Genomic DNA, 13,002 nt, shown 5'->3' with positions numbered 1-13,002 from the left:
CTTTGTTCTCCTCTAAATGGCTTATTTCAAAATTCCTATCCTCGAAATCACCTATTCTGTCTTCCATTTGCTCTGTTCACTGCAGATGTGCTCTGTTGGATTTTTCATTTCATTCATTGAAATCTTCAGCTCCAGAATTTGTGTGTGTGTGTTTTTTAATGATTTTTTTCAGTTGTCTTTTTCAGTTTTCTTGTAGTTCATTGAGTTTTTCAAAGACAGCTATTCTGAATTCTTCGTCAGCTAGCTCATAAAATTTCACTGCTTTGAGCTTAGTTATTGGAGAATTATTATCTTTAGTGATAATATGCTTCCTTCACGTTTCATGTTCCTTGTATTTTTAACTCTGCTGCCTCTGCCTTTGAAATAGCAAAAGTCTCTACTAGTTGCCTTAAGGTACCGGTATTCTGTTCCTTGGTGCTGTTTTCATCTGGGGTTTTCTGTCTTTGTGTGAGAAATAGAGGAAGCAGGCCCCCTGCTGAGCACAGAGCCCAATGCGGGGCTCGCTCCCTCTTGTGGCAGAATTCCTCAGTTTTTATGTCCTTTCTGGTCCTTACAACTTGGGGTAAAGGGGTAAAGCCCTTTTACCTCTCTTTTATTTTCCAGAAGGTGGCGCTATAACTGAAATCCGTGGTTTTTCGGCAGTCCACAAGTCTGCGTGCTCTCCCTGCCTCTCACTGGCTGCACAGTAGTGCACCCAGGGGCCCACTCAGTGTGTGTTTAGCAGCCGGACATTGAGGGTGCCTGCAGACCAGGTGGGGAGATCCTCAAGTGAGGTACTCCCAAGGGCTCATGGGAGGATTTCTTGCAGAAGTCCTGAGTGCAAACAGCGGGGACCTCATCCCTGTAATGCTCTTTTATATTCTTATCTGCCTCTTGGCCCATCTCCTTCCTGTTCCCAGTCATGGAGGTCCTACCCCAGGACTCCGGGTGTTGCTGGAGAGAATGGGCATTCACTTACCACTCTCCTTTTCCTTGGGGAATTGGTCACCATCACTTGATAGTTCAGGTCTGTGCATTGTTGCAGTGGGAGAGGTCAGCACTAGGAAGGTTATTCCTACCATCTCCACTGCTTCCACATATATGTGTATATACATAGTTTTCTCCAATGGCATGTGAGGACCTCCCCTTGAGAAGCTGGGCTTCTGAGATGTCTTTCTCACCCATGGCTGCCCAGGTCAGTGCTCCCCAGGTCTTTTCCTGATGTTGGCTAAAAGAGTTGTGCTGTTCCACCAGCTCTAGGACCTGAGCTAGGGGAAGGGCCCCCCTAGACAGAAAAGTGGCCAGTGTGCTTACAGCCCACAAAGTGCCCAGAAGATGGGAGACTTGAGAAGCCTAATTAGGAACTCAGTCTTCATCTTAATAAATGTAGAAGCTTTTCAAGCACTTGGAAAGAAAATGAGCACATTTACACTTTTAAAAGATCACTCTGGATTGAATGTAGAGAAAGGACTGGAGGAGGACATGGATGTTCGCTCAGAGTTTCTTAAGTTGCCTAAGAAAGAAAGATGTGGATGAGCGGCGCAAAGCCTCTTTAGCAACTATAACAAACAAGACGACAAGACGAAGGATGTGAAGAGAAATGTGTGATGAAGAACTTTATGAAGAAAACTAAAACATACCAGAAAGACACAGAAGGGGACCTGAACAAGAGGAAAGACATGTCTTTCTTTTGTATTAGATTACATGATATTATAAAAATGCCAGTTCTCCCTAAATTAATTTATAAACTTAATACAATCTTATCAAAATACCAGCAGGGTTTTTTTTTTTTATATAAGACAAACTAATAATCAAGTTCATATGGAAAAACAAACATCTAAGAAGAAGCAGGAAAACACTGAAAAAAAAAAATCTATGAGGGGATATCAGCTACCCTCCTAGATACAAGGGGGTAAAGATATACTTCAAAATATCCATAATTAAATTAGTGTGGTGCTGGCATGGGCGTACACAGTGAGACCAGGAAACAGAATGGAAAACCTAGAAATAGATCAAAGTATGTAAGGAAGTTTACTCTGTGAAATAGGTGACATCTTTGGGGTATTACTAGGGCAAAGCTGAACTTCTAAAGTAATGATTATAGAGCATCTGGGTAACCATTTGGAAAAAAAAAAATTGGTACATTTCTCATATCTTTTACCAGAGTAAACTCCAAACAGATCAGGAATTTAAGCAGAAAAAAATGAAAACATGTAAGAACTAGAAGAATAAAGAGATAAATTTCTCTTTGTTCTCTCTTTATTCTCACTTTGGAAAAATACTTTCTATTTCTTACACTCCAGAGGAATTAAAAGAGGACATTGATAAATTGGACTACATGAAAATTTAAAAAAAAAAAACACAATATCATAGATAATTGACAAACTGGAGGAAAATACTTGCAACATGTGACACAAAGGGCTAATATTGTTTTTTTTCTTTTTTAAAGATTTTATTTATTTGACAGAGAGGGATCACAAGTAGGCAGAGAGGCAAGCGAGAGAGAAAGAGAGAAAGAGAGAGAGAGGAGGAAGCAGGCTCCCTGCCGAGCAGAGAGCCCGATGCGGGACTCGATCCCAGGATCCTGAGATCATGACCTGAGCTGAAGGCAAAGGCTTAACCCACTGACACCCAGGTGCCCCAGGGCTAATATTCTTAATATATAAATAACTCTTAAAACCAAAGAGAAAGAGATCAAAGCCCAATGGTAAAATATGAAATAGACATGAGTAGAAGCTCACATATATTTTTTTAAAAAAATAAAAGTGACTTTATATTTTTTTTTGAAAGTTCAAACATAGAGAAATACAAAATAAAATAATGTCATTTCTCAGCCATCATATGGATAAAAACTAAAAAGTATGACAACATGTCCTCTTGGTAAGCCTGTGGTTAAACAGGGACTCTCCTGGATTGTTAGTGAGAATGAGAACTGGCACAGTCCTTCTGGGGGGAGAGTTAACAATATATAACAAGACTGTACATGTGCTTGTCGTTTGATCCAGCAGTCCCACTTCTGGGAATCTGTTCTGAAAGATACACCTCCAACAGTAGGTTTGCACAAGGTTCTTCCCTACAGCGTTATTTGATTTGTACAGTATTGGAAACAACTTAAATGCTTGTACACAGGAGAGTGTTTGATTAAAATATGGTGCATCTCCCCAGCAGAGTACTTAGAAACTGTGGGAAAGAATGAGGAAGACCTCAATCAAATAATATAGGGTAATTTCCAAGACATATTACTAACGTTAAAAAAGTGTGGTATACAGACTGCCAGGCATGGCCACTGGGAGAGGATGGAGGCTGCTGTGTCACACCGACAGGGCCCGCGCAGAGGGAGCGGTGCAGAGAGGGGACACGGGGTTATTGCTGGGTGTGCCTGACTTTCTCCCATGCCTGTCAAGGTTCACGCCCGTAGACCCCTTGCAGAAATGCTTGAGGACCTACTACTGTCTTTCACCAGATGAGTCCACTGTCCATGGGACTGGTTCCTCATCTCACTCAGGCTTATGCCAAAGATGTAAAATTCAGTGCAGATTTCTGAGCCTTAATGTTTCAAAGTATAGTAGACCTTTCAGTAGATGCTGGGGTGATTACTAGTGATTATTCGTGATTGAGAAGTCCCAGAATATGGTGTGATCGTTGCAAAGTCAGTTGACCTAGGGTAAATGTAACAATATGTGAATTATGCTTGTTCAACACTTTGCCAGGGACACAAATGAAAAGGCCAAAGATCCAAGACCATGGCTACCAGATCAGTGTCCTATCTGGCCAAGCAAGGCTTGGAGAAGGTTAGCAGAGGTGCTAATCCTGTGGAAATTGGAATAGGTGTGATGTTAGCTGTAGATGCTGTAATTGCTGATTTTAAGAAATAATCCAAAACTGTGTTGACCACCCAAAGAAATTGCTTAGGTTGCTGTGATTTCTGCAAACAAAGAAATTGGCAATATCATTTCTGATACGATAGAGAAGATTGAAAGGAAGGATATAATCCCAAATAAGGAAGGAAGACACTCAATGATGAATCATAAATTATTAAGTTGAGGTTTCTCCATACTTCATATACATCAAAAGCTCAGAAATGTGAACGCCTATGTTATATTGAGTGAAAAGAAGATGTCTAGTGTCTGGTCCATTACGCCTGCCCTTGAAATTGCCAATGCTCCTTGTAAGCCCTTGGTCATAAAAGCTAAAGATGTTAATGAACAAGTTCTAAATACACGCATTTTGAATAGGCCAAAAGCTGGTCTTCAGATGAGAGGAGTCAGATCTCCAGGTTTTGGTGACAATAGAAAAACCTACTTAAACACATAGCTATTGATGCAGGCGGTTCGATGTTCAGAGATCTTGATGATCTTGATGATGTTGAGTTTTATGACTTAGGAAAAGTTGGAAATGTCCCTATGACCAAAGATGAACCCATGTGCTGGAAAGGAAAAGATAATGGGCTCAAATTGAAAGACCTATGCAAGAAATCCCTGAGCAGTAGCATGCCATAACCAAAAATCATGAAAAGGAAACACTGAATGAAGTGTTTCAAGAAACACTTGCAGATGGAGTCATTCTGCTGAAGATTGGTGGGACAGGCGATGTGGAAGTGAATGGAAAGAATGAGCTGCGGGTCCCTCAAAGCTGCAGCGGGGCGCTGTGGAAGAAGGCATTGTTCTGCGAGGGGGTCTGAGACACACTAATTCCAGCAAAATGAAGATTTTTTTTAGATTTTTTAAAAAATTCATTTGAGAGAGATACAGAGAGATAGCACAAGCAGGGGAAGAGGCAGAGGGAGAGGGAGAAGCACACTCCCCGCTGAGCAGAGAGCTCACCATGGGGCTCTATCCCAAGACCTGGAGATCATGTCCTGATCCGAAGGCAGAAGCTTAACCATCTGAGCCACCCAGATGCCTCAGTATTTTTTAATAATACAGAAATGTTTAAAAGAACACTCAAAACTTTTGCAAAGACCATTGCTAGGAATGTAGATGTTGAAGGATGATCGATAGTTGAGACCACTAGGCTAAGTTCCTCCAAAGTAGTTTGTGATGCTCTGCTTGGAGATTCTGCAAATGTGGTAGAGAAAGGAATCATCGATCCGGCGAAGGTTAGAAGAGCTGTTTTATTGGTAAGTGGAATGGTCAGGGAGGAATATGTTCTGCTCTCTACAATGGTGCTACAGCAATGCTAATAAACTCTGACAGGATGCTCGGGGCAATGTTTCACACCAATAATTTCAGAGAAGTCAGTTAAAGAAAATGAAAAGGCTGGCTGATGTTAAGAAATTCACTATAATCATCAGTTTTTAGTTTCCATTGACAATATATTGTGCTTTACCACTGTCATTGTCCATGCCTACAGATAATTTAATTTGTTTTGTATTTTTTAATACAAGATTATTTACAAATTCACCAAAAAACATGCTGTGAAAGTGTCTACAGTCTGCTAGTCTTTAGGTTCAGAGGAAGGGGGAATGTGAAAATACACACTTACCCACTAACCTCTGCAAAGGAAATATAGAAAAACAAACCGTAAACTAATGAGATTGGTTGGCAATGTAAGCTGGTTAGGAGTGGCGAATAAAGAATGTAAAAGGAGTGAAACTTCTCTTAGTTTTCTGTGTAACACTGCCTTTTAGGACATTTGCCAAAGCATAAAGAAATAAAACCAACCAGGATTTGGGGAGCCCAAAATAGAACACAAAAAAATAACAAATGTACTTAACTACGTTATAAATGAATGACATACCTTACGGAAGGAAGTAGAGAAGAAAAGAATTAACTTGAATGATGGGGGAAAACAATATTTTGATTGCAAATATATACTCCACATCAGCCCTGTACTGTATTTTCTAAATTTGTTTTTAACAAATATATTAACTAGAGATTCCGAAGTCCTTTCTGTGCAGACTAAGATTTAGCAGAGAGGTAAATATATCATTAAGTAATGAGAGACAGGTTACAAATAAGGAAAGGGGAAAAGCTGGAAGGAGCCCACTGGTATCAGACTGAAACTGGAGGAGTAAGTATGGACCCAGGGCTTTAATGTATGGACAGAGTCTTAGGTATAGAAAGAAATACAATTGTGAGTGTGTATGTGTGTGTGTGTGTGTGTGTGTGTGTGTGTGTTCATACATGTATTTCCTGAGAGCACCTAGAGGCGAAAACATTTCTATAGCTGCGAACACTCCAGCCATCCAGATCTTAATTTCTGGATACCATTCTACAATGAAAGGAAAATGACTTTTAGAAAAAAGGCAGATGACAGGGTAATACAGAGAAAATTTAGGATGAGACAGCATCATCTCATGGTGTCAGAAAGCAAGGGAGTACTTACAGACTGACAGGCGGAGGCACGCGGGAAGGATTCAGGAGCCAACTTGAAGAAGCTGTTGATGGGAAAATCTGGGATGATGTGAGCAAAACAACAAATAATGGTCATAATATAAAACAACCATCGAATACAATAAATATCCCTGAGTCCCAAGTGGTATCAGTAAATAATTGAATAAATAAATAAATGGGGGAGAAGAGATAGCTCTTCTTTACGATTCAGCCACAATGATAATGGAGAAGGAAGAAGGAAGGATGCAAACAGAAAATCACCGTTAGGCGAACGACAGTAATAATTGTTGCAGGAAAGAATTATTGATGATGCTAAAATTAATAGGTGAAATTGTGATGAGAAACAGGATATTTGAATCATCTCTGGGTACTTCTCCACAAAATACTTCTTAATTATTAGGGGAAAAATTATAACTTGCCCATGGAGAAACCTGGCAGACACCATCCTGACCAAGTGACTGAAGTTGACACCCCAGGTCATACAACCCGCCAGCATCGCACCCCTGCACACGGAGACGTGTCTGTGGTGTATCTGCTGTGTGCAAAGATGTCAGACCCCTAAGTTAGGAGACACTGCAGAAGAGAGAAGGGGGAAGAGGAAGGATAGCTTTGGAGTGTGGTTTGGGTTAAGGGGTCAACATTGCAGACAGAAGAGAAAGAAGTAAATGGGAAGAAAAACAGTAAAACAAAACCTGACAATCAATGCAAGCTGTAAAGGGTATGTTCTAGAGAGAGCAGAAGGCGCTTTAGAGAAAGACACTCATTGTGATGCTCGGTAATCCTGTTAGGCATGTGCTGTATAACTTCCTGAGGGTCTTAAAACCTTCCTGAGATTTCCATTGTAAATGAAGTCTTTTTGACTAATTAGTCCTTTTTATTTGGCATGTTAAGTTACTTGGGGAGGGCTGTCAAACAAATGGTGATAACCCTTAGGTTATGTTGCTTGGGTAGATGCTCTGTTCTAGAAATCCTGTGAAATTCCTAAAGATTTAATATGTTCTGGTATAAGGTCATCACTTGACATTCTAATTATTAAAGTACTATGTGTCACGGGAAAAAGAAAAGAAAGACAGCCAGACAGGTGGATAGTCTTGCCATTTATTAACCAGAGCAGGAGACCAAGTTTTAATAAGAATTATCCTCTAACTGGGAAATACTATCATTTATTAATACCGTCATCCCAAACAGGTGGCATATCTTTACTGACGCTGTCTCTCATTTTTTGTTTTGTTCTATTTTGTATATCTTATTTTATCAAATGCATCCATGGGGAAGCTAGTTTTTGACTGACAAAATCTCACAGTTGGCAGGCCAGTTCACCTTGGAATACTTTGTCTTCATGAGACCTGGGGCCAATGGGTGAGGAGTCCTGTTCCCCCTGGTTTATTCTTTGTAGTAAAAATAAGTACCTTTTCTACTTCACTGGCTTGCTCTTTGCAGCTTGTGTTATCTGTAGGAAGCAATGGTAGCCTCATGCGAGGCCTCTAAAATGAGTTTTGGTCCTCACAGTATTAATATCAAAAAAATCTCTGACCCCTGAACCCACTATCTCAGGAAGTTTTCTATTTGAAACATGTAAAAGGGAAGTGGTACAAGATAAAAAATAATCCAGAGTCCAAAGTCTTTGATGGTTTGTCCCCTTCTCTGATCCCGACCCCCACTTCAGTTTTCCCTCCCTTCCCCTGTGGCTCTCCACACTATTCTTTATGTTCCACATGTGAGTGAAACCACAGGATCATTGTCTTTCTCTGCCTGACTTATTTCACTCTGCATAATCCCCTCCAGTTCCATCCATGTCCATGCAAATGGTAGGTTACAGAAGGGAGGAGGGTGGAAGATGGGCTGACTGGGTGATAAGTATTAAGAAGGCCATGTGTGCTGATGAGCACTGGGGGTTATATACAACTAAGGAATCATTGAACACTACATCAAGAACTAATGATGTTGGGCGCCTGGGTGGCTCAGTGGGTTAAAGCCTCTGCTTTCTGCTCAGGTCATGATCCCAGGGTCCTGGGATCAAGGCCTGCATGGGGGTCTCTGCTCAGCAGGGAGCCTGCTTCCTCCTCTCTCTCCACCTGCCTCTCTGCCTACTTACGATCTCTCTCTCTTTCTCTCTGTCAAATAAATAAATAAAATCTTTTTTAAAAAATCTATTGATGTTAAATATGTTGGCTAACAGAACATAAAAAAATAATAATAAATAATCTAAAAACAACACCACCCAGCACAGAATTTAAAAAGAAAGAAAAAATAATAATACTGTGAAAAAAATGAAGGCCAACTTCAAAACTTTCAGTAGCTTCTAATTGCTTTTGGGATAAAGACCAAAATTCTAACCAAAAAAAACCAAATTAAAACATAAAACTACAAGAGCAATATTTTGAAATTCTGAAAACAGTCAGGAATGATTCAGCTGTTTAAATCAGAAAATGTATTATGGGTTTAAAAGAAATCTTTTCTAATCACCATTCTTATTGCTTTTATTTTATGTAATAAAAAAGGCATAATCATGGGAAAGATAACCAGTGCAGAAGGTAAAACAAGTAGATTTTTATTCCAGTTAGAATGCTTTTGCTAAAGTCCGGTTCTTTAGTATTTGGGTCCATGAAATAATGAGCTAAATTATGAAGAGGTCCATCTACATCTTATTTAGAAAAGGTTACATTTAATTATAACATCCTTGTGCAAGATAATGAAAACTAAACTCATGATGTCAACTAATCAAAAGTTGGATTTTCCTTTTATGCACAACAGGAAATATTTGCAGGTACCTTTCTATGCTGAAGTGTCTGGAGGGAAGAAATAGGACTTAGACCCATTAAACGTGGGTTCAAATTCCAGGGTGACCAGTTAGCCAGTAACAGGTCTGTAAGCCTTGAACATGGGTACAAATATAAGCCTCATTTTCCTAGGGAAAAAAAAAATGGGGCAAAGGACTCACCTCACAGGATTCATGGAGAATTATTTGGAAGAGTTGCAGTACTGAGTACTGTAAACTGTATACAGTGTACATGGTTGTTTTTTTTTTTAAAGCCAATGAATTAAGTTTAGCTGATAGTGAACACATAAGTGGGCTCTCTTTTCATTTTTCTTTACTTTTGTTTCTAGGGAAGTAAAAACTAAAGTCATCAGTACTGAGGTCTCAGAATTATTTGTCATAAAACGTCTTTTTCTTGGCCACACTATTAAGCAAATATCAATTAATCTATTTATTTGAAGATCATAAATCCCAATATAGGGAATCAATGCTGAAGCAGACAGAATCATCCTAAAAGCTACACAACATATTTCATTTGTGTGACTTAAATGTATTCGCCTCATTTGGTTCAAAGATCTGTTCCACAGATAAAATTATGAAGAGAAGAAATTGTTCCTTCCTGTGATGTAACATATGTGTGTTTTAGTTTGCCCAGACTTTTACTCATGTTAAAGAACTTAATTTATATGAAGTTAATCTGTATATTCCTCCTGGGAAATAATATGAAAATGAACAAAATAACAGCCATTCTTTGAAAATAAAATACTCTTCTTTCAGTCTGAGCATTATCACGTGGATGATGATACAGGGAAGTGAAGAGAGGTTATTTCAGAAGAGTAAACATTGTTTAAGCATGTTCTGTGATTTCAACGTTATAGGCAGTCTTGTTGCTACATTTTTCAAGATGTGACACCTGTCCTTAGGATTTGGAACCAGGAAGGTCTGGCAAGGCAATTTACCAAAACATGGGATATTGGGCAAATTAGGAAGACCTCTGTAAATGGCTGCCTCACCATCTGAAAATGGAGATACCGTGATATTTACTTTGCAAAGTTGTGAAAATTAAATGTAAAATATTGTGAAAATAATTGTCAGAAAATGTCAGTGCTGCTTTCCTTCTATCATAGCATTTTTAATGTAATATCTTTTATTACTTTTTAATTATTTATTTGCAAGTGGTTGACCCACAACGTTACATTAGTTCTGGCTGTACAATAGAGTGATTCCACTTTCGTATCTATTGTGCTGTGCTCACAAAGTGTAGCTGCCAGCTGTCCCAGCGATGTTTGAGAAGATTCAATTTTAAATACATCAGAATTTGAGGTTATATATAATAACGTAGATGTAAATGACTGTTATTATGAATAACTAGAAAAATGGGTTCAATTAGTTCTCATTTATTAAGAAATCCAACCTCACTAAATAAATACATATTTTGCTCTATGTACGCCCATGGCCAACATCCTATAAGACATTGGAAAGCAGGATGGAATTTTCCTGCCATGATAAAGAACTGGCTTATCTAGTTCATGTTAAACTATCCATAGTAGATTTTCCAGATACAAAAGGGAAAACCTTAAGATAGTGAAGATAAACTCAGAGAAGTGAAAAGATCTACAGCTGTATTCTTATACATGTGTTGTCAGCTCTTTAATTTACTAGTATTTTAATCTTATTTAGAATGAGAAGGTATCATAGAAATGGAAAAGGGATAAATAATGCAGAAGTTCCACTGCCATGCATGCAAATTACAAAGTCAGCTCATGTTTACTTCCCAGTGAGAAGATTATCCCAACACTTTCGCCAATCCTAGTTGTTGGGCATAATTTTAAAAAGTCGGATTACTTGTACCTTTTACCATACGTAATTAATCTTTTTAATATAGACTTCTTTTTTCCAAGGGGTTATGATTTTTTTTTAAATCTAGCTGACATACGTTATATTAGTTTCAGATGTATAACATAGTGACTCAGCATTTTATACATGACAAAGTGCTCGCCACAGCCATCCATCTGGCACAGTATGAAGTTATTACAGTCTTATTGACGGTGTTCCCTATGCTATACTTCTCCCTGTCTCATTTATTTTATAACTGGAAGTTTGTACCTCTTAATTCCCTACACCTCTTTTCCCCCACCCAGCTCCCCTCTGGCAACCACTCATTTGCTCTCGATATTTATGAGTCTGTTTCTATGTTGTTTTGTTTGTTGTGTTTTTTAGATTCCACATAAGTGAAATCATATGGTATTTAGCTTTGTCTGACGTATTTCACTTAGCATAGTAACCTCTAGCTCCATCCACAAATGACAAGATCTCATTTCTTTTTTATAGTTGAGTAATAGTCCATTGTTTTTGTACGCCCACATCATTTTATCGATTCATCTATTGATGAACACGGGTTGCTTCCATATCTTGGCTATTGTAAGTAATACTGCAATGAACATAGGATGCATGTGTCTTTAAAGAACAGATTTTATAGGGGCACCTGGGTGGCTCAGGGGGTTAAGCCTCTGCTTTCAGCTCAGGTCATGATCTCAGGGTGCTGGGATTGAGCCCCACATCGGGCTCTCTGCTCGGCGGGGAGCCTGCTTCCCCCTTTCTCTCTGCCTGCCTCTCTGCCTGCTTGTCATCTCTCTCTTTGTGTCAAATAAGTAAATAAAATCTTAAAAAAAAAAAGAATTCGCATTTTTTAGTTTTTTTGGATAAATACCCAGAAGTGGAAGGAACGTCCATGCTCTTTTCCACAGCGTCTGCCTCAGTTGACATTCCCACCCGCAGAGCCCAAGGATTCCCTTCCTCCACTTCCTTGCTGACACTCGTTTCCTGTCTTCTTGATGCTAGCCATCCTGACAGATGTGAGGCAATATCTCATTGTGGTTTTGATTTGCATTTCCTTCAAGATTACTCATGTTGGATATCTTTTCATATGTCTGTGGCCATCTGTAGACCTTCTTTGGAAGAATCTCTATTCAGATGCTCTGCCCATTTTTTTAATCCGATTGTTTTTATGGCATTGAGGTGTATGGGTTTTTAATATATTTTGGATATTAACCCTTGTCAGACATATCATTTGCAAATATCTTTTCCCATTCGGTAGGTTTCTTTTCATTTTGTTGATGGTTTCCTTCACTGTGCAAAAGCTTTTTAATTTGATATAGTCCCAATTGTTGGTTTACTTTTGTTGCCCTTGCCTGAAGAAACAGATCTAAGAAAGTATTACAAAGACCAATGTCCAAGAGTTTATTGCCTGTATTTCCTTTTAGATGAGTTTTTTTTTCTTTCCTTTTTTTAACATGGAGAAAGCTTTGAGTGCATTATCTATAAATATATCATCGTAGTCCAGATTTAAAAGTATGTTTGACCTCAGGCCATTCCGCATAACTAGCGAGTGCTCAGAAAGTGTGAGCATAGTGTAAAAAAAAAGAAAAAAATTTTTTGAAAGTGGAGCACTGGAAAAAATGACTTCATAAAGAGAAACCATACATCAAGTTTAAAAATATTTTAGAAAGATAAATATTACTGTCTTTTTCGATATATGATAAGCTGTTGAGTTTCCTGATGGGGATATAAAAATAAGTATTAATCTTTAGAAATCTAAGTAGAGCTCTTCTACTAAGTAACAGGTTGCTACTGCACTATAACAGGGAAGAAATATTCTTTTTTTTTATTTTAAGATTTTATTTATTTATTTGACAGAGAGAGAGATCACAAATAGGCAGAGAGACAGACAGAGAGAGAGATGAGGAGAAGCAGGCTCCCTGCTGAGCAGAGAGCCCAATGTGAGACTCGATCCCAGGCCCCTGGGATCAGGACCCGAGCCGAAGGCAGAGGCCCACCCACCGAGCCACCCAGGCGCCCCCAGGGAAGAAATATTCTGAACACACTGAATCGTGTGCATATGGACACATCCGCAAAGGAAATTTACAAAAT

At 38.9% G+C, this 13,002-nt stretch overlaps 1 protein-coding gene and 1 pseudogene across 11 annotated transcripts in view; both read left to right on the top strand.

The window, feature by feature from the left end:
* GRIA4 (glutamate ionotropic receptor AMPA type subunit 4) overlaps positions 1-13,002 on the top strand; it is a 386,735-nt gene that overhangs the window by 98,805 nt on the left and 274,928 nt on the right. The gene's annotated exons all lie outside the window — the stretch shown is intronic.
* Positions 790-4,728, top strand: LOC132003205 (60 kDa heat shock protein, mitochondrial-like; annotated as a pseudogene).

This window comes from Mustela nigripes, chromosome 1 (genome assembly GCF_022355385.1).
Source record: "Mustela nigripes isolate SB6536 chromosome 1, MUSNIG.SB6536, whole genome shotgun sequence".
NCBI classification, from domain to species: Eukaryota; Metazoa; Chordata; class Mammalia; order Carnivora; family Mustelidae; genus Mustela; species Mustela nigripes.
This window is presented reverse-complemented; position numbering and strand designations above follow the sequence as displayed.